This window comes from Ambystoma mexicanum, assembly GCF_040938575.1.
Source record: "Ambystoma mexicanum isolate Mex_15411 chromosome 12 unlocalized genomic scaffold, UKY_AmexF1_1 Mex_chr12_unloc.1, whole genome shotgun sequence".
Lineage (NCBI taxonomy): Eukaryota > Metazoa > Chordata > Amphibia > Caudata > Ambystomatidae > Ambystoma > Ambystoma mexicanum.
This window is the reverse complement of record NW_027182322.1, coordinates 13,561,243-13,582,710: the sequence shown is the minus strand read 5'-3', so window position 1 is coordinate 13,582,710 and position 21,468 is coordinate 13,561,243. Positions and strand designations below refer to the sequence as shown.

The following is a 21,468-nucleotide window of genomic DNA, read 5'->3' as shown; positions in this document are numbered from 1 at the left end:
TGGTTAACAATACAAAAACACAAAGAGAATATACCATAAATAGCTTTGAAAGAAGATTTTACTTTATATGTCGCTAGAAACAAATGTCTGAGTGTAGGGTGTCGTGTTTTTGGTCTATCTCATTTACAGCTATTATAAAGACAATGTTTCTGAAGGAAGGATACATTAGAAAAGTGCCAAGTTTCTGGCAGTGATGTTGTATTGCTTATGAGCAATATGTTCCTGTTGCAATGGAAGGCAGACTGCTTTTGATTCAGTTGCATGCTGTATTAGATACATAGGTTCAACTTGGGTCAAATACTAAGATTAAAGCATCGGCCAAAAATAAACATTCCTCACATGCATAATGTTCCTTGTTTGAATAAGAAAGTAAAAAATGCGACTCTGGTGGGATTCGAACCCACAACCTTTGAATGACTTTGTCAATTCACTTAGAAGTCCAACATCCATTGCACCAAAAAGCCAGATGAAAATCCACATGCGTACAGTAAGGGATGATCGAAGTTTTGTCAATCCAGTGTTTACTTCACATCACATTATCAAGCCTTCTGGGATACATGAAAGAATGATTGTTTTCTGAAACATAAAATGTCTGTAGCTAGAATCACACTTCTGTGTGAAACCTTGAACTGCACCTTTGTTCGCTTGGGGAGAAATTCAGAGAATAGGGTATTACAGTATTTTCTTGCCAAGTGAATATGTTTGGACAACAATTCCATACCTTAATAAAAAAGAACTGGATAAAAAGTGCAGACATACAATTGGTTAACAATACAAAAACACAAAGAGAATATACCATAAATAGCTTTGAAAGAAGATTTTACTTTATATGTCGCTAGAAACAAATGTCTGAGTGTAGGGTGTCGTGTTTTTGGTCTATCTCATTTACAGCTATTATAAAGACAATGTTTCTGAAGGAAGGATACATTAGAAAAGTGCCAAGTTTCTGGCAGTGATGTTGTATTGCTTATGAGCAATATGTTCCTGTTGCAATGGAAGGCAGACTGCTTTCGATTCAGTTGCATGCTGTATTAGATACATAGGTTCAACTTGGGTCAAATACTAAGATTAAAGCATCGGCCAAAAATAAACATTCCTCACATGCATAATGTTCCTTGTTTGAATAAGAAAGTAAAAAATGTGACTCTGGTGGGATTCGAACCCACAACCTTTGAATGACTTTGCCAATTCACTTAGAAGTCCAACGCGCTATCCATTGCGCCACAGAGCCAGATGAAAATCAATTTGCGTAAATTAAGGGGTGATCGAAGTTTTGTCAATCCATTGTTTACTTCACATCATATTATCAAGCCTTCTGGGATACAAGAAAGAATAATTGTTTTCTGAAACATAAAATGTCTGTAGAAGAATCACACTTCTGGGTGAAACCTTGAACTACACCTTTGTTCCTTTAGGGATAAATTCGGAGAATAGGGTATTACTGTATTTTCTTGCAAACTGAATACGTTTGGACAACAATTCCATACCTTAATAGAAAAGAACTGGATAAAAAGTGCAGCCATACAATTGGTTAACAATACAAAAACACAAAGAGAATATACCATAAATAGCTTTGAAAGAAGATTTTACTTTATATGTCGCTAGAAACAAATGTCTGAGTGTAGGGTGTCGTGTTTTTGGTCTATCTCATTTACAGCTATTATAAAGACAATGTTTCTGAAGGAAGGATACATTAGGAAAGTGCAAAGTTTCTGGCAGTGATGTTGTATTGCTTATGAGCAATATGTTCCTGTTGCAATGGAAGGCAGACTGCTTTTGATTCAGTTGCATGCTGTATTAGATACATAGGTTCAACTTGGGTCAAATACTAAGATTAAAGCATCGGCCAAAAATAGACATTCCTCACATGCATAATGTTCCTTGTTTGAATAAGAAAGACAAAAATGCGACTCTGGTGGGATTCAAACCCACAACCTTTGAATGACTTTGCACGTTTACTTAGAAGTCCAACGCGCTATTCATTGCGCCACAGAGCCAGATAAAAAACCACTTGCGTACAGTAAGGGATGATCGAAGTTTTGTCAATCCAATGTTTACTTCACATCATATTATCAAGCCTTCTGGGATACAAGAAAGAATAATTGTTTTCTGAAACATAAAATGTCTGTAGAAGAATCACACTTCTGGGTGAAACCTTGAACTACACCTTTGTTCGCTTGGGGAGAAATTCAGAGAATAGGGTATTACAGTATTTTCTTGCCAAGTGAATTGGTTTGGACAACAATTCCATACCTTAATAAAAAAAGAACTGGATAAAAAGTGCAGACATACAATTGGTTAACAATACAAAAACACAAAGAGAATATACCATAAATAGCTTTGAAAGAAGATTTTACTTTATATGTAGCTAGAAACAAATGTCTGAGTGTAGGGTGTCGTGTTTTTGGTCTATCTCATTTACAGCTATTATAAAGACAATGTTTCTGAAGGAAGGATACATTAGAAAAGTGCCAAGTTTGTGGCAGTAATGTTGTATTACTTATGAGCAATATGTTCCTGTTGCAATGGAAGGCAGACTGCTTTTGATTCAGTTGCATGCTGTATTAGATACATAGGTTCAACTTGGGTCAAATACTAAGATTAAAGCATCGGCCAAAAATAAACATTCCTCACATGCATAATGTTCCTTGTTTGAATAAGAAAGTAAAAAATGCGACTCTGGTGGGATTCGAACCCACAACCTTTGAATGACTGCCAATTCACTTAGAAGTCCAACGCGCTATCCATTGCGCCACAGAGCCATATGAAAACCGACTTTCGTACATTAAGGGATGATCGAAGTTTTGTCAATCCAGTGTTTACTTCACATCATATTATCAAGCCTTCTGGGATACATGAAAGAATGATTGTTTTCTGAAACATAAAATGTCTGTAGCAAGAATCGCAGTTCGGGGTGAAACCTTGAACTGCACCTTTGTTCGCTTGGGGAGAAATTCGGAGAATAGGTTATTACTGTATTTTCTTGCAAACTGAATACGTTTGGACAACAATTCCATACCTTAATAAAAAAGAACTGGATAAAAAGTGCAGACATACAATTGGTTAACAATACAAAAACACAAAGAGAATATACCATTAATAGCTTTGAAAGAAGATTTTACTTTATATGTCGCTAGAAACAAATGTCTGAGTGTAGGGTGTCGTGTTTTTGGTCTATCTCATTTACAGCTATTATAAAGACAATGTTTCTGAAGGAAGGATACATTAGAAAAGTGCCAAGTTTCTGGCAGTGATGTTGTATTGCTTATGAGCAATATGTTCCTGTTGCAATGGAAGTCAGACTGCTTTCGATTCAGTTGCATGCTGTATTAGATACATAGGTTCAACTTGGGTCAAATACTAAGATTAAAGCATCGGCCAAAAAAAAACATTCCTCACATGCATAATGTTCCTTGTTTGAATAAGAAAGTAAAAATGCAACTCTGGTGGGATCGAACCCACAACCTTTGAATGACTTTGCCAATTCACTTAGAAGTCCAACGCGCTATCCACTGCGCCACAGAGCCAGATGAAAATCCACTTGAGTACAGTAAGGGATGATCGAAGTTTTGTCAATCCAGTGTTTACTTCACATCATATTATCAAGCCTTCTGCGATACAAGAAAGAATAATTGTTTTCTGAAACATAAAATGTCTGTAGAAGAATCACACTTCTGGGTGAAACCTTGAACTACACCTTTGTTCCTTTAGGGATAAATTCGGAGAATAGGGCATTACTGTATTTTCTTGCAAACTGAATACGTTTGGACAACAATTCCATACCTTAATAAAAAAGAACTGGATAAAAAGTGCAGCCATACAATTGGTTAACAATACAAAAACACAAAGAGAATATACCATAAATAGCTTTGAAAGAAGATTTTACTTTATATGTCGCTAGAAACAAATGTCTGAGTGTAGGGTGTCGTGTTTTTGGTCTATCTCATTTACAGCTATTATAAAGACAATGTTTCTGAAGGAAGGATACATTAGAAAAGTGCCAAGTTTCTGGCAGTGATGTTGTATTGCTTATGAGCAATATGTTCCTGTTGCAATGGAAGGCAGACTGCTTTTGATTCAGTTGCATGCTGTATTAGATACATAGGTTCAACTTGGGTCAAATACTAAGATTAAAGCATCGGCCAAAAATAAACATTCCTCACATGCATAATGTTCCTTGTTTGAATAAGAAAGTAAAAAAAGCGACTCTGGTGGGATTCGAACCCACAACCTTTGAATGACTGCCAATTCACTTAGAAGTCCAACGCGCTATCCATTGCGCCACAGAGCCATATGAAAACCGACTTTCGTACATTAAGGGATGATCGAAGTTTTGTCAATCCAGTGTTTACTTCACATCATATTATCAAGCCTTCTGGGATACATGAAAGAATGATTGTTTTCTGAAACATAAAATGTCTGTAGCAAGAATCGCAGTTCGGGGTGAAACCTTGAACTGCACCTTTGTTCGCTTGGGGAGAAATTCGGAGAATAGGTTATTACTGTATTTTCTTGCAAACTGAATACGTTTGGACAACAATTCCATACCTTAATAAAAAAGAACTGGATAAAAAGTGCAGACATACAATTGGTTAACAATACAAAAACACAAAGAGAATATACCATTAATAGCTTTGAAAGAAGATTTTACTTTATATGTCGCTAGAAACAAATGTCTGAGTGTAGGGTGTCGTGTTTTTGGTCTATCTCATTTACAGCTATTATAAAGACAATGTTTCTGAAGGAAGGATACATTAGAAAAGTGCCAAGTTTCTGGCAGTGATGTTGTATTGCTTATGAGCAATATGTTCCTGTTGCAATGGAAGTCAGACTGCTTTCGATTCAGTTGCATGCTGTATTAGATACATAGGTTCAACTTGGGTCAAATACTAAGATTAAAGCATCGGCCAAAAATAAACATTCCTCACATGCATAATGTTCCTTGTTTGAATAAGAAAGTAAAAAATGCAACTCTGGTGGGATCGAACCCACAACCTTTGAATGACTTTGCCAATTCACTTAGAAGTCCAACGCGCTATCCACTGCGCCACAGAGCCAGATGAAAATCCACTTGAGTACAGTAAGGGATGATCGAAGTTTTGTCAATCCAGTGTTTACTTCACATCATATTATCAAGCCTTCTGCGATACAAGAAAGAATAATTGTTTTCTGAAACATAAAATGTCTGTAGAAGAATCACACTTCTGGGTGAAACCTTGAACTACACCTTTGTTCCTTTAGGGATAAATTCGGAGAATAGGGCATTACTGTATTTTCTTGCAAACTGAATACGTTTGGACAACAATTCCATACCTTAATAAAAAAGAACTGGATAAAAAGTGCAGCCATACAATTGGTTAACAATACAAAAACACAAAGAGAATATACCATAAATAGCTTTGAAAGAAGATTTTACTTTATATGTCGCTAGAAACAAATGTCTGAGTGTAGGGTGTCGTGTTTTTGGTCTATCTCATTTACAGCTATTATAAAGACAATGTTTCTGAAGGAAGGATACATTAGAAAAGTGCCAAGTTTCTGGCAGTGATGTTGTATTGCTTATGAGCAATATGTTCCTGTTGCAATGGAAGGCAGACTGCTTTTGATTCAGTTGCATGCTGTATTAGATACATAGGTTCAACTTGGGTCAAATACTAAGATTAAAGCATCGGCCAAAAATAAACATTCCTCACATGCATAATGTTCCTTGTTTGAATAAGAAAGTAAAAAATGCGACTCTGGTGGGATTCGAACCCACAACCTTTGAATGACTTTGTCAATTCACTTAGAAGTCCAACATCCATTGCACCAAAAAGCCAGATGAAAATCCACATGCGTACAGTAAGGGATGATCGAAGTTTTGTCAATCCAGTGTTTACTTCACATCACATTATCAAGCCTTCTGGGATACATGAAAGAATGATTGTTTTCTGAAACATAAAATGTCTGTAGCTAGAATCACACTTCTGTGTGAAACCTTGAACTGCACCTTTGTTCGCTTGGGGAGAAATTCAGAGAATAGGGTATTACAGTATTTTCTTGCCAAGTGAATATGTTTGGACAACAATTCCATACCTTAATAAAAAAGAACTGGATAAAAAGTGCAGACATACAATTGGTTAACAATACAAAAACACAAAGAGAATATACCATAAATAGCTTTGAAAGAAGATTTTACTTTATATGTCGCTAGAAACAAATGTCTGAGTGTAGGGTGTCGTGTTTTTGGTCTATCTCATTTACAGCTATTATAAAGACAATGTTTCTGAAGGAAGGATACATTAGAAAAGTGCCAAGTTTCTGGCAGTGATGTTGTATTGCTTATGAGCAATATGTTCCTGTTGCAATGGAAGGCAGACTGCTTTCGATTCAGTTGCATGCTGTATTAGATACATAGGTTCAACTTCGGTCAAATACTAAGATTAAAGCATCGGCCAAAAATAAACATTCCTCACATGCATAATGTTCCTTGTTTGAATAAGAAAGTAAAAAATGTGACTCTGGTGGGATTCGAACCCACAACCTTTGAATGACTTTGCCAATTCACTTAGAAGTCCAAAGCACTATCCATTGCGCCACAGAGCCAGATGAAAATCAATTTGCGTAAATTAAGGGATGATCGAAGTTTTGTCAATCCATTGTTTACTTCACATCATATTATCAAGACTTCTGGGATACAAGAAAGAATAATTGTTTTCTGAAACATAAAATGTCTGTAGAAGAATCACACTTCTGGGTGAAACCTTGAACTACACCTTTGTTCCTTTAGGGATAAATTCGGAGAATAGGGTATTACTGTATTTTCTTGCAAACTGAATACGTTTGGACAACAATTCCATACCTTAATAGAAAAGAACTGGATAAAAAGTGCAGCCATACAATTGGTTAACAATACAAAAACACAAAGAGAATATACCATAAATAGCTTTGAAAGAAGATTTTACTTTATATGTCGCTAGAAACAAATGTCTGAGTGTAGGGTGTCGTGTTTTTGGTCTATCTCATTTACAGCTATTATAAAGACAATGTTTCTGAAGGAAGGATACATTAGGAAAGTGCAAAGTTTCTGGCAGTGATGTTGTATTGCTTATGAGCAATATGTTCCTGTTGCAATGGAAGGCAGACTGCTTTTGATTCAGTTGCATGCTGTATTAGATACATAGGTTCAACTTGGGTCAAATACTAAGATTAAAGCATCGGCCAAAAATAGACATTCCTCACATGCATAATGTTCCTTGTTTGAATAAGAAAGTCAAAAATGCGACTCTGGTGGGATTCAAACCCACAACCTTTGAATGACTTTGCACGTTTACTTAGAAGTCCAACGTGCTATCCATTGCGCCACAGAGCCAGATAAAAATCCACTTGCGTACAGTAAGGGATGATCGAAGTTTTGTCAATCCAATGTTTACTTCACATCATATTATCAAGCCTTCTGGGATACAAGAAAGAATAATTGTTTTCTGAAACATAAAATGTCTGTAGAAGAATCACACTTCTGGGTGAAACCTTGAACTACACCTTTGTTCGCTTGGGGAGAAATTCAGAGAATAGGGTATTACAGTATTTTCTTGCCAAGTGAATTGGTTTGGACAACAATTCCATACCTTAATAAAAAAGAACTGGATAAAAAGTGCAGACATACAATTGGTTAACAATACAAAAACACAAAGAGAATATACCATAAATAGCTTTGAAAGAAGATTTTACTTTATATGTCGCTAGAAACAAATGTCTGAGTGTAGGGTGTCGTGTTTTTGGTCTATCTCATTTACAGCTATTATAAAGACAATGTTTCTGAAGGAAGGATACATTAGAAAAGTGCCAAGTTTGTGGCAGTAATGTTGTATTACTTATGAGCAATATGTTCCTGTTGCAATGGAAGGCAGACTGCTTTTGATTCAGTTGCATGCTGTATTAGATACATAGGTTCAACTTGGGTCAAATACTAAGATTAAAGCATCGGCCAAAAATAAACATTCCTCACATGCATAATGTTCCTTGTTTGAATAAGAAAGTAAAAAATGCAACTCTGGTGGGATCGAACCCACAACCTTTGAATGACTTTGCCAATTCACTTAGAAGTCCAACGCGCTATCCACTGCGCCACAGAGCCAGATGAAAATCCACTTGAGTACAGTAAGGGATGATCGAAGTTTTGTCAATCCAGTGTTTACTTCACATCATATTATCAAGCCTTCTGCGATACAAGAAAGAATAATTGTTTTCTGAAACATAAAATGTCTGTAGAAGAATCACACTTCTGGGTGAAACCTTGAACTACACCTTTGTTCCTTTAGGGATAAATTCGGAGAATAGGGCATTACTGTATTTTCTTGCAAACTGAATACGTTTGGACAACAATTCCATACCTTAATAAAAAAGAACTGGATAAAAAGTGCAGCCATACAATTGGTTAACAATACAAAAACACAAAGAGAATATACCATAAATAGCTTTGAAAGAAGATTTTACTTTATATGTCGCTAGAAACAAATGTCTGAGTGTAGGGTGTCGTGTTTTTGGTCTATCTCATTTACAGCTATTATAAAGACAATGTTTCTGAAGGAAGGATACATTAGAAAAGTGCCAAGTTTCTGGCAGTGATGTTGTATTGCTTATGAGCAATATGTTCCTGTTGCAATGGAAGGCAGACTGCTTTTGATTCAGTTGCATGCTGTATTAGATACATAGGTTCAACTTGGGTCAAATACTAAGATTAAAGCATCGGCCAAAAATAAACATTCCTCACATGCATAATGTTCCTTGTTTGAATAAGAAAGTAAAAAATGCGACTCTGGTGGGATTCGAACCCACAACCTTTGAATGACTTTGTCAATTCACTTAGAAGTCCAACATCCATTGCACCAAAAAGCCAGATGAAAATCCACATGCGTACAGTAAGGGATGATCGAAGTTTTGTCAATCCAGTGTTTACTTCACATCACATTATCAAGCCTTCTGGGATACATGAAAGAATGATTGTTTTCTGAAACATAAAATGTCTGTAGCTAGAATCACACTTCTGTGTGAAACCTTGAACTGCACCTTTGTTCGCTTGGGGAGAAATTCAGAGAATAGGGTATTACAGTATTTTCTTGCCAAGTGAATATGTTTGGACAACAATTCCATACCTTAATAAAAAAGAACTGGATAAAAAGTGCAGACATACAATTGGTTAACAATACAAAAACACAAAGAGAATATACCATAAATAGCTTTGAAAGAAGATTTTACTTTATATGTCGCTAGAAACAAATGTCTGAGTGTAGGGTGTCGTGTTTTTGGTCTATCTCATTTACAGCTATTATAAAGACAATGTTTCTGAAGGAAGGATACATTAGAAAAGTGCCAAGTTTCTGGCAGTGATGTTGTATTGCTTATGAGCAATATGTTCCTGTTGCAATGGAAGGCAGACTGCTTTCGATTCAGTTGCATGCTGTATTAGATACATAGGTTCAACTTGGGTCAAATACTAAGATTAAAGCATCGGCCAAAAATAAACATTCCTCACATGCATAATGTTCCTTGTTTGAATAAGAAAGTAAAAAATGTGACTCTGGTGGGATTCGAACCCACAACCTTTGAATGACTTTGCCAATTCACTTAGAAGTCCAACGCGCTATCCATTGCGCCACAGAGCCAGATGAAAATCAATTTGCGTAAATTAAGGGGTGATCGAAGTTTTGTCAATCCATTGTTTACTTCACATCATATTATCAAGCCTTCTGGGATACAAGAAAGAATAATTGTTTTCTGAAACATAAAATGTCTGTAGAAGAATCACACTTCTGGGTGAAACCTTGAACTACACCTTTGTTCCTTTAGGGATAAATTCGGAGAATAGGGTATTACTGTATTTTCTTGCAAACTGAATACGTTTGGACAACAATTCCATACCTTAATAGAAAAGAACTGGATAAAAAGTGCAGCCATACAATTGGTTAACAATACAAAAACACAAAGAGAATATACCATAAATAGCTTTGAAAGAAGATTTTACTTTATATGTCGCTAGAAACAAATGTCTGAGTGTAGGGTGTCGTGTTTTTGGTCTATCTCATTTACAGCTATTATAAAGACAATGTTTCTGAAGGAAGGATACATTAGGAAAGTGCAAAGTTTCTGGCAGTGATGTTGTATTGCTTATGAGCAATATGTTCCTGTTGCAATGGAAGGCAGACTGCTTTTGATTCAGTTGCATGCTGTATTAGATACATAGGTTCAACTTGGGTCAAATACTAAGATTAAAGCATCGGCCAAAAATAGACATTCCTCACATGCATAATGTTCCTTGTTTGAATAAGAAAGACAAAAATGCGACTCTGGTGGGATTCAAACCCACAACCTTTGAATGACTTTGCACGTTTACTTAGAAGTCCAACGCGCTATCCATTGCGCCACAGAGCCAGATAAAAAACCACTTGCGTACAGTAAGGGATGATCGAAGTTTTGTCAATCCAATGTTTACTTCACATCATATTATCAAGCCTTCTGGGATACAAGAAAGAATAATTGTTTTCTGAAACATAAAATGTCTGTAGAAGAATCACACTTCTGGGTGAAACCTTGAACTACACCTTTGTTCGCTTGGGGAGAAATTCAGAGAATAGGGTATTACAGTATTTTCTTGCCAAGTGAATTGGTTTGGACAACAATTCCATACCTTAATAAAAAAAGAACTGGATAAAAAGTGCAGACATACAATTGGTTAACAATACAAAAACACAAAGAGAATATACCATAAATAGCTTTGAAAGAAGATTTTACTTTATATGTAGCTAGAAACAAATGTCTGAGTGTAGGGTGTCGTGTTTTTGGTCTATCTCATTTACAGCTATTATAAAGACAATGTTTCTGAAGGAAGGATACATTAGAAAAGTGCCAAGTTTGTGGCAGTAATGTTGTATTACTTATGAGCAATATGTTCCTGTTGCAATGGAAGGCAGACTGCTTTTGATTCAGTTGCATGCTGTATTAGATACATAGGTTCAACTTGGGTCAAATACTAAGATTAAAGCATCGGCCAAAAATAAACATTCCTCACATGCATAATGTTCCTTGTTTGAATAAGAAAGTAAAAAATGCGACTCTGGTGGGATTCGAACCCACAACCTTTGAATGACTGCCAATTCACTTAGAAGTCCAACGCGCTATCCATTGCGCCACAGAGCCATATGAAAACCGACTTTCGTACATTAAGGGATGATCGAAGTTTTGTCAATCCAGTGTTTACTTCACATCATATTATCAAGCCTTCTGGGATACATGAAAGAATGATTGTTTTCTGAAACATAAAATGTCTGTAGCAAGAATCGCAGTTCGGGGTGAAACCTTGAACTGCACCTTTGTTCGCTTGGGGAGAAATTCGGAGAATAGGTTATTACTGTATTTTCTTGCAAACTGAATACGTTTGGACAACAATTCCATACCTTAATAAAAAAGAACTGGATAAAAAGTGCAGACATACAATTGGTTAACAATACAAAAACACAAAGAGAATATACCATTAATAGCTTTGAAAGAAGATTTTACTTTATATGTCGCTAGAAACAAATGTCTGAGTGTAGGGTGTCGTGTTTTTGGTCTATCTCATTTACAGCTATTATAAAGACAATGTTTCTGAAGGAAGGATACATTAGAAAAGTGCCAAGTTTCTGGCAGTGATGTTGTATTGCTTATGAGCAATATGTTCCTGTTGCAATGGAAGTCAGACTGCTTTCGATTCAGTTGCATGCTGTATTAGATACATAGGTTCAACTTGGGTCAAATACTAAGATTAAAGCATCGGCCAAAAAAAAACATTCCTCACATGCATAATGTTCCTTGTTTGAATAAGAAAGTAAAAATGCAACTCTGGTGGGATCGAACCCACAACCTTTGAATGACTTTGCCAATTCACTTAGAAGTCCAACGCGCTATCCACTGCGCCACAGAGCCAGATGAAAATCCACTTGAGTACAGTAAGGGATGATCGAAGTTTTGTCAATCCAGTGTTTACTTCACATCATATTATCAAGCCTTCTGCGATACAAGAAAGAATAATTGTTTTCTGAAACATAAAATGTCTGTAGAAGAATCACACTTCTGGGTGAAACCTTGAACTACACCTTTGTTCCTTTAGGGATAAATTCGGAGAATAGGGCATTACTGTATTTTCTTGCAAACTGAATACGTTTGGACAACAATTCCATACCTTAATAAAAAAGAACTGGATAAAAAGTGCAGCCATACAATTGGTTAACAATACAAAAACACAAAGAGAATATACCATAAATAGCTTTGAAAGAAGATTTTACTTTATATGTCGCTAGAAACAAATGTCTGAGTGTAGGGTGTCGTGTTTTTGGTCTATCTCATTTACAGCTATTATAAAGACAATGTTTCTGAAGGAAGGATACATTAGAAAAGTGCCAAGTTTCTGGCAGTGATGTTGTATTGCTTATGAGCAATATGTTCCTGTTGCAATGGAAGGCAGACTGCTTTTGATTCAGTTGCATGCTGTATTAGATACATAGGTTCAACTTGGGTCAAATACTAAGATTAAAGCATCGGCCAAAAATAAACATTCCTCACATGCATAATGTTCCTTGTTTGAATAAGAAAGTAAAAAAAGCGACTCTGGTGGGATTCGAACCCACAACCTTTGAATGACTGCCAATTCACTTAGAAGTCCAACGCGCTATCCATTGCGCCACAGAGCCATATGAAAACCGACTTTCGTACATTAAGGGATGATCGAAGTTTTGTCAATCCAGTGTTTACTTCACATCATATTATCAAGCCTTCTGGGATACATGAAAGAATGATTGTTTTCTGAAACATAAAATGTCTGTAGCAAGAATCGCAGTTCGGGGTGAAACCTTGAACTGCACCTTTGTTCGCTTGGGGAGAAATTCGGAGAATAGGTTATTACTGTATTTTCTTGCAAACTGAATACGTTTGGACAACAATTCCATACCTTAATAAAAAAGAACTGGATAAAAAGTGCAGACATACAATTGGTTAACAATACAAAAACACAAAGAGAATATACCATTAATAGCTTTGAAAGAAGATTTTACTTTATATGTCGCTAGAAACAAATGTCTGAGTGTAGGGTGTCGTGTTTTTGGTCTATCTCATTTACAGCTATTATAAAGACAATGTTTCTGAAGGAAGGATACATTAGAAAAGTGCCAAGTTTCTGGCAGTGATGTTGTATTGCTTATGAGCAATATGTTCCTGTTGCAATGGAAGTCAGACTGCTTTCGATTCAGTTGCATGCTGTATTAGATACATAGGTTCAACTTGGGTCAAATACTAAGATTAAAGCATCGGCCAAAAATAAACATTCCTCACATGCATAATGTTCCTTGTTTGAATAAGAAAGTAAAAAATGCAACTCTGGTGGGATCGAACCCACAACCTTTGAATGACTTTGCCAATTCACTTAGAAGTCCAACGCGCTATCCACTGCGCCACAGAGCCAGATGAAAATCCACTTGAGTACAGTAAGGGATGATCGAAGTTTTGTCAATCCAGTGTTTACTTCACATCATATTATCAAGCCTTCTGCGATACAAGAAAGAATAATTGTTTTCTGAAACATAAAATGTCTGTAGAAGAATCACACTTCTGGGTGAAACCTTGAACTACACCTTTGTTCCTTTAGGGATAAATTCGGAGAATAGGGCATTACTGTATTTTCTTGCAAACTGAATACGTTTGGACAACAATTCCATACCTTAATAAAAAAGAACTGGATAAAAAGTGCAGCCATACAATTGGTTAACAATACAAAAACACAAAGAGAATATACCATAAATAGCTTTGAAAGAAGATTTTACTTTATATGTCGCTAGAAACAAATGTCTGAGTGTAGGGTGTCGTGTTTTTGGTCTATCTCATTTACAGCTATTATAAAGACAATGTTTCTGAAGGAAGGATACATTAGAAAAGTGCCAAGTTTCTGGCAGTGATGTTGTATTGCTTATGAGCAATATGTTCCTGTTGCAATGGAAGGCAGACTGCTTTTGATTCAGTTGCATGCTGTATTAGATACATAGGTTCAACTTGGGTCAAATACTAAGATTAAAGCATCGGCCAAAAATAAACATTCCTCACATGCATAATGTTCCTTGTTTGAATAAGAAAGTAAAAAATGCGACTCTGGTGGGATTCGAACCCACAACCTTTGAATGACTTTGTCAATTCACTTAGAAGTCCAACATCCATTGCACCAAAAAGCCAGATGAAAATCCACATGCGTACAGTAAGGGATGATCGAAGTTTTGTCAATCCAGTGTTTACTTCACATCACATTATCAAGCCTTCTGGGATACATGAAAGAATGATTGTTTTCTGAAACATAAAATGTCTGTAGCTAGAATCACACTTCTGTGTGAAACCTTGAACTGCACCTTTGTTCGCTTGGGGAGAAATTCAGAGAATAGGGTATTACAGTATTTTCTTGCCAAGTGAATATGTTTGGACAACAATTCCATACCTTAATAAAAAAGAACTGGATAAAAAGTGCAGACATACAATTGGTTAACAATACAAAAACACAAAGAGAATATACCATAAATAGCTTTGAAAGAAGATTTTACTTTATATGTCGCTAGAAACAAATGTCTGAGTGTAGGGTGTCGTGTTTTTGGTTTATCTCATTTACAGCTATTATAAAGACAATGTTTCTGAAGGAAGGATACATTAGAAAAGTGCCAAGTTTCTGGCAGTGATGTTGTATTGCTTATGAGCAATATGTTCCTGTTGCAATGGAAGGCAGACTGCTTTCGATTCAGTTGCATGCTGTATTAGATACATAGGTTCAACTTGGGTCAAATACTAAGATTAAAGCATCGGCCAAAAATAAACATTCCTCACATGCATAATGTTCCTTGTTTGAATAAGAAAGTAAAAAATGTGACTCTGGTGGGATTCGAACCCACAACCTTTGAATGACTTTGCCAATTCACTTAGAAGTCCAACGCGCTATCCATTGCGCCACAGAGCCAGATGAAAATCAATTTGCGTAAATTAAGGGGTGATCGAAGTTTTGTCAATCCATTGTTTACTTCACATCATATTATCAAGCCTTCTGGGATACAAGAAAGAATAATTGTTTTCTGAAACATAAAATGTCTGTAGAAGAATCACACTTCTGGGTGAAACCTTGAACTACACCTTTGTTCCTTTAGGGATAAATTCGGAGAATAGGGTATTACTGTATTTTCTTGCAAACTGAATACGTTTGGACAACAATTCCATACCTTAATAGAAAAGAACTGGATAAAAAGTGCAGCCATACAATTGGTTAACAATACAAAAACACAAAGAGAATATACCATAAATAGCTTTGAAAGAAGATTTTACTTTATATGTCGCTAGAAACAAATGTCTGAGTGTAGGGTGTTGTGTTTTTGGTCTATCTCATTTACAGCTATTATAAAGACAATGTTTCTGAAGGAAGGATACATTAGGAAAGTGCAAAGTTTCTGGCAGTGATGTTGTATTGCTTATGAGCAATATGTTCCTGTTGCAATGGAAGGCAGACTGCTTTTGATTCAGTTGCATGCTGTATTAGATACATAGGTTCAACTTGGGTCAAATACTAAGATTAAAGCATCGGCCAAAAATAGACATTCCTCACATGCATAATGTTCCTTGTTTGAATAAGAAAGACAAAAATGCGACTGGTGGGATTCAAACCCACAACCTTTGAATGACTTTGCACGTTTACTTAGAAGTCCAACGCGCTATCCATTGCGCCACAGAGCCAGATAAAAAACCACTTGCGTACAGTAAGGGATGATCGAAGTTTTGTCAATCCAATGTTTACTTCACATCATATTATCAAGCCTTCTGGGATACAAGAAAGAATAATTGTTTTCTGAAACATAAAATGTCTGTAGAAGAATCACACTTCTGGGTGAAACCTTGAACTACACCTTTGTTCGCTTGGGGAGAAATTCAGAGAATAGGGTATTACAGTATTTTCTTGCCAAGTGAATTGGTTTGGACAACAATTCCATACCTTAATAAAAAAAGAACTGGATAAAAAGTGCAGACATACAATTGGTTAACAATACAAAAACACAAAGAGAATATACCATAAATAGCTTTGAAAGAAGATTTTACTTTATATGTAGCTAGAAACAAATGTCTGAGTGTAGGGTGTCGTGTTTTTGGTCTATCTCATTTACAGCTATTATAAAGACAATGTTTCTGAAGGAAGGATACATTAGAAAAGTGCCAAGTTTGTGGCAGTAATGTTGTATTACTTATGAGCAATATGTTCCTGTTGCAATGGAAGGCAGACTGCTTTTGATTCAGTTGCATGCTGTATTAGATACATAGGTTCAACTTGGGTCAAATACTAAGATTAAAGCATCGGCCAAAAATAAACATTCCTCACATGCATAATGTTCCTTGTTTGAATAAGAAAGTAAAAAATGCGACTCTGGTGGGATTCGAACCCACAACCTTTGAATGACTTTGTCAATTCACTTAGAAGTCCAACATCCATTGCGCCACAAAACCAGATGAAAATCCACTTGCGTACAGTAAGGGATGATCGAAGTTTTGTCAATCCAATGTTTACTTCACATCATATTATCAAGCCTTCTGGGATACAAGAAAGAATAATTGTTTTCTGAAACATAAAATGTCTGTAGAAGAATCACACTTCTGGGTGAAACCTTGAACTACACCTTTGTTCCTTTAGGGATAAATTCGGAGAATAGGGTATTACTGTATTTTCTTGCAAACTGAATACGTTTGGACAACAATTCCATACCTTAATAGAAAAGAACTGGATAAAAAGTGCAGCCATACAATTGGTTAACAATACAAAAACACAAAGAGAATATACCATAAATAGCTTTGAAAGAAGATTTTACTTTATATGTCGCTAGAAACAAATGTCTGAGTGTAGGGTGTCGTGTTTTTGGTCTATCTCATTTACAGCTATTATAAAGACAATGTTTCTGAAGGAAGGATACATTAGGAAAGTGCAAAGTTTCTGGCAGTGATGTTGTATTGCTTATGAGCAATATGTTCCTGTTGCAATGGAAGGCAGACTGCTTTTGATTCAGTTGCATGCTGTATTAGATACATAGGTTCAACTTGGGTCAAATACTAAGATTAAAGCATCGGCCAAAAATAGACATTCCTCACATGCATAATGTTCCTTGTTTGAATAAGAAAGACAAAAATGCGACTCTGGTGGGATTCAAACCCACAACCTTTGAATGACTTTGCACGTTTACTTAGAAGTCCAACGCGCTATCCATTGCGCCACAGAGCCAGATAAAAAACCACTTGCGTACAGTAAGGGATGATCGAAGTTTTGTCAATCCAGTGTTTACTTCACATCATATTATCAAGCCTTCTGGGATACAAGAAAGAATAATTGTTTTCTGAAACATAAAATGTCTGTAGAAGAATCACACTTCTGGGTGAAACCTTGAACTACACCTTTGTTCGCTTGGGGAGAAATTCAGAGAATAGGGTATTACAGTATTTTCTTGCCAAGTGAATTGGTTTGGACAACAATTCCATACCTTAATACAAAAAGAACTGGATAAAAAGTGCATACATACAATTGGTTAACAATACAAAAACACAAAGAGAATATACCATAAATAGCTTTGAAAGAAGATTTTACTTTATATGTAGCTAGAAACAAATGTCTGAGTGTAGGGTGTCGTGTTTTTGGTCTATCTCATTTACAGCTATTATAAAGACAATGTTTCTGAAGGAAGGATACATTAGAAAAGTGCCAAGTTTGTGGCAGTAATGTTGTATTACTTATGAGCAATATGTTCCTGTTGCAATGGAAGGCAGACTGCTTTTGATTCAGTTGCATGCTGTATTAGATACATAGGTTCAACTTGGGTCAAATACTAAGATTAAAGCATCGGCCAAAAATAAACATTCCTCACATGCATAATGTTCCTTGTTTGAATAAGAAAGTAAAAAATGCGACTCTGGTGGGATTCGAACCCACAACCTTTGAATGACTTTGTCAATTCACTTAGAAGTCCAACATCCATTGCGCCACAAAACCAGATGAAAATCCACTTGCGTACAGTAAGGGATGATCGAAGTTTTGTCAATCCAATGTTTACTTCACATCATATTATCAAGCCTTCTGGGATACAAGAAAGAATAATTGTTTTCTGAAACATAAAATGTCTGTAGAAGAATCACACTTCTGGGTGAAACCTTGAACTACACCTTTGTTCCTTTAGGGATAAATTCGGAGAATAGGGTATTACTGTATTTTCTTGCAAACTGAATACGTTTGGACAACAATTCCATACCTTAATAGAAAAGAACTGGATAAAAAGTGCAGCCATACAATTGGTTAACAATACAAAAACACAAAGAGAATATACCATAAATAGCTTTGAAAGAAGATTTTACTTTATATGTCGCTAGAAACAAATGTCTGAGTGTAGGGTGTCGTGTTTTTGGTCTATCTCATTTACAGCTATTATAAAGACAATGTTTCTGAAGGAAGGATACATTAGGAAAGTGCAAAGTTTCTGGCAGTGATGTTGTATTCCTCATGAGCAATATGTTCCTGTTGCAATGGAAGGCAGACTGCTTTTGATTCAGTTGCATGCTGTATTAGATACATAGGTTCAACTTGGGTCAAATACTAAGATTAAAGCATCGGCCAAAAATAAACATTCCTCACATGCATAATGTTCCTTGTTTGAATAAGAAAGTAAAAAATGCGACTCTGGTGGGATTCGAACCCACAACCTTTGAATGACTTTGCCAATTCACTTAGAAGTCCAACGCGCTACCCATTGCGCCACAGAGCCAGATGAAAATCAATTTGCTTAAATTAAGGGATGATTGAAGTTTTGTCAATCCATTGTTTACTTCACATCATATTATCAAGCCTTCTGGGATACAAGAAAGAATAATTGTTTTCTGAAACATAAAATGTCTGTAGAAGAATCACACTTCTGGGTGAAACCTTGAACTACACCTTTGTTCCTTTAGGGATAAATTCGGAGAATAGGGTATTACTGTATTTTCTTGCAAACTGAATACGTTTGGACAACAATTCCATACCTTAATAGAAAAGAACTGGATAAAAAGTGCAGCCATACAATTGGTTAACAATACAAAAACACAAAGAGAATATACCATAAATAGCTTTGAAAGAAGATTTTACTTTATATGTCGCTAGAAACAAATGTCTGAGTGTAGGGTGTCGTGTTTTTGGTCTATCTCATTTACAGCTATTATAAAGACAATGTTTCTGAAGGAAGGATACATTAGGAAAGTGCAAAGTTTCTGGCAGTGATGTTGTATTGCTTATGAGCAATATGTTCCTGTTGCAATGGAAGGCAGACTGCTTTTGATTCAGTTGCATGCTGTATTAGATACATAGATTCAACTTGGGTCAAATACTAAGATTAAAGCATCGGCCAAAAATAGACATTCCTCACATGCATAATGTTCCTTGTTTGAATAAGAAAGTCAAAAATGCGACTCTGGTGGGATTCAAACCCACAACCTTTGAATGACTTTGCACGTTTACTTAGAAGTCCAACGTGCTATCCATTGCGCCACAGAGCCAGATAAAAATCCACTTGCGTACAGTAAGGGATGATCGAAGTTTTGTCAATCCAATGTTTACTTCACATCATATTATCAAGCCTTCTGGGATACAAGAAAGAATAATTGTTTTCTGAAACATAAAATGTCTGTAGAAGAATCACACTTCTGGGTGAAACCTTGAACTACACCTTTGTTCGCTTGGGGAGAAATTCAGAGAATAGGGTATTACAGTATTTTCTTGCCAAGTGAATTGGTTTGGACAACAATTCCATACCTTAATAAAAAAGAACTGGATAAAAAGTGCATACATACAATTGGTTAACAATACAAAAAAACAAAGAGAATATACCATAAATAGCTTTGAAAGAAGATTTTACTTTATATGTCGCTAGAAACAAATGTCTGAGTGTAGGGTGTCGTGTTTTTGGTCTATCTCATTTACAGCTATTATAAAGACAATGTTTCTGAAGGAAGGATACATTAGGAAAGTGCAAAGTTTCTGGCAGTGATGTTGTATTGCTTATGAGCAATATGTTCCTGTTGCAATGGAAGGCAGACTGCTTTTGATTCAGTTGCATGCTGTATTAGATACATAGGTTCAACTTGGGTCAAATACTAAGATTAAAGCATCGGCCAAAAATAGACATTCCTCACATGCATAATGTTCCTTGTTTGAATAAGAAAGTCAAAAATGCGACTCTGGTGGGATTCAAACCCACAACCTTTGAATGACTTTGCACGTTTACTTAGAAGTCCAACGCGCTATCCATTGCGCCACAGAGCCAGATAAAAATCCACTTGCGTACAGTAAGGGATGATCGAAGTTTTGTCAATCCAATGTTTACTTCACATCATATTATCAAGCCTTCTGGGATACAAGAAAGAATAATTGTTTTCTGAAACATAAAATGTCTGTAGAAGAATCACACTTCTGGGTGAAACCTTGAACTACACCTTTGTTCGCTTGGGGAGAAATTCAGAGAATAGGGTATTACTTGCCAAGTGAATTGGTTTGGACAACAATTCCATACCTTAATAAAAAAGAACTGGATAAAAAGTGCAGACATACAATTGGTTAACAATACAAAAACACAAAGAGAATATACCATAAATAGCTTTGAAAGAAGATTTTACTTTATATGTCGCTAGAAACAAATGTCTGAGTGTAGGGTGTCGTGTTTTGGTCTATCTCATTTACAGCTATTATAAAGACAATGTTTCTGAAGGAAGGATACATTAGAAAAGTGGCAAGTTTCTGGCAGTGATGTTGTATTGCTTATGAGCAATATGTTCCTGTTGCAATGGAAGGCAGACTGCTTTTGATTCAGTTGCATGCTGTATTAGATACATAGGTTCAACTTGGGTCAAATACTAAGATTAAAGCATCGGCCAAAAATAAACATTCCTCACATGCATAATGTTCCTTGTTTGAATAAGAAAGTAAAAATGCAACTCTGGTGGGATTCGAACCCACAACCTTTGAATGACTGCCAATTCACTTAGAAGTCCAACGCGCTATCCACTGCGCCACAGAGCCATATGAAAACCGACTTTCGTACAGTAAGGGATGATCGAAGTTTTGTCAATCCAGTGTTTACTTCACATCATATTATCAAGCCTTCTGCGATACAAGAAAGAATAATTGTTTTCTGAAACATAAAATGTCTGTAGAAGAATCACACTTCTGGGTGAAACCTTTAACTACACCTTTGTTCCTTTAGGGATAAATTCGGAGAATAGGGCATTACTGTATTTTCTTGCAAACTGAATACGTTTGGACAACAATTCCATACCTTAATAAAAAAGAACTGGATAAAAAGTGCAGCCATACAATTGGTTAACAATACAAAAACACAAAGAGAATATACCATAAATAGCTTTGAAAGAAGATTTTACTTTATA

At 36.0% G+C, this 21,468-nt stretch overlaps 13 non-coding genes across 13 annotated transcripts; all 13 read right to left on the bottom strand.

The window, feature by feature from the left end:
- Nucleotides 1-1,141: 1,141 nt before the first annotated feature.
- Nucleotides 1,142-1,231, bottom strand: TRNAR-UCU (transfer RNA arginine (anticodon UCU)). Its single transcript is given in 2 exon segments — nucleotides 1,142-1,177; nucleotides 1,195-1,231. It is a non-coding gene; the product is annotated as a tRNA-Arg (tRNA).
- Nucleotides 1,232-2,674: 1,443 nt separating this feature from the next.
- TRNAR-UCU (transfer RNA arginine (anticodon UCU)) lies at nucleotides 2,675-2,762 on the bottom strand. Its single transcript is given in 2 exon segments — nucleotides 2,675-2,710; nucleotides 2,726-2,762. It is a non-coding gene; the product is annotated as a tRNA-Arg (tRNA).
- Nucleotides 2,763-4,203: 1,441 nt separating this feature from the next.
- On the bottom strand, nucleotides 4,204-4,291 carry TRNAR-UCU (transfer RNA arginine (anticodon UCU)). Its single transcript is given in 2 exon segments — nucleotides 4,204-4,239; nucleotides 4,255-4,291. It is a non-coding gene; the product is annotated as a tRNA-Arg (tRNA).
- A 2,204-nt stretch (nucleotides 4,292-6,495) lies between these two features.
- On the bottom strand, nucleotides 6,496-6,585 carry TRNAR-UCU (transfer RNA arginine (anticodon UCU)). Its single transcript is given in 2 exon segments — nucleotides 6,496-6,531; nucleotides 6,549-6,585. It is a non-coding gene; the product is annotated as a tRNA-Arg (tRNA).
- Nucleotides 6,586-9,554: 2,969 nt separating this feature from the next.
- On the bottom strand, nucleotides 9,555-9,644 carry TRNAR-UCU (transfer RNA arginine (anticodon UCU)). The gene is given in 2 exon segments: nucleotides 9,555-9,590; nucleotides 9,608-9,644. It is a non-coding gene; the product is annotated as a tRNA-Arg (tRNA).
- Nucleotides 9,645-10,320: 676 nt separating this feature from the next.
- Nucleotides 10,321-10,410, bottom strand: TRNAR-UCU (transfer RNA arginine (anticodon UCU)). Its single transcript is given in 2 exon segments — nucleotides 10,321-10,356; nucleotides 10,374-10,410. It is a non-coding gene; the product is annotated as a tRNA-Arg (tRNA).
- Nucleotides 10,411-11,087: 677 nt separating this feature from the next.
- TRNAR-UCU (transfer RNA arginine (anticodon UCU)) lies at nucleotides 11,088-11,175 on the bottom strand. The gene is given in 2 exon segments: nucleotides 11,088-11,123; nucleotides 11,139-11,175. It is a non-coding gene; the product is annotated as a tRNA-Arg (tRNA).
- Nucleotides 11,176-12,616: 1,441 nt separating this feature from the next.
- TRNAR-UCU (transfer RNA arginine (anticodon UCU)) lies at nucleotides 12,617-12,704 on the bottom strand. Its single transcript is given in 2 exon segments — nucleotides 12,617-12,652; nucleotides 12,668-12,704. It is a non-coding gene; the product is annotated as a tRNA-Arg (tRNA).
- Nucleotides 12,705-14,908: 2,204 nt separating this feature from the next.
- Nucleotides 14,909-14,998, bottom strand: TRNAR-UCU (transfer RNA arginine (anticodon UCU)). The gene is given in 2 exon segments: nucleotides 14,909-14,944; nucleotides 14,962-14,998. It is a non-coding gene; the product is annotated as a tRNA-Arg (tRNA).
- Nucleotides 14,999-17,200: 2,202 nt separating this feature from the next.
- TRNAR-UCU (transfer RNA arginine (anticodon UCU)) lies at nucleotides 17,201-17,290 on the bottom strand. Its single transcript is given in 2 exon segments — nucleotides 17,201-17,236; nucleotides 17,254-17,290. It is a non-coding gene; the product is annotated as a tRNA-Arg (tRNA).
- Nucleotides 17,291-18,728: 1,438 nt separating this feature from the next.
- TRNAR-UCU (transfer RNA arginine (anticodon UCU)) lies at nucleotides 18,729-18,818 on the bottom strand. Its single transcript is given in 2 exon segments — nucleotides 18,729-18,764; nucleotides 18,782-18,818. It is a non-coding gene; the product is annotated as a tRNA-Arg (tRNA).
- A 1,442-nt stretch (nucleotides 18,819-20,260) lies between these two features.
- TRNAR-UCU (transfer RNA arginine (anticodon UCU)) lies at nucleotides 20,261-20,350 on the bottom strand. Its single transcript is given in 2 exon segments — nucleotides 20,261-20,296; nucleotides 20,314-20,350. It is a non-coding gene; the product is annotated as a tRNA-Arg (tRNA).
- A 665-nt stretch (nucleotides 20,351-21,015) lies between these two features.
- Nucleotides 21,016-21,103, bottom strand: TRNAR-UCU (transfer RNA arginine (anticodon UCU)). Its single transcript is given in 2 exon segments — nucleotides 21,016-21,051; nucleotides 21,067-21,103. It is a non-coding gene; the product is annotated as a tRNA-Arg (tRNA).
- Between the last annotated feature and the right edge of the window lie 365 nt (nucleotides 21,104-21,468).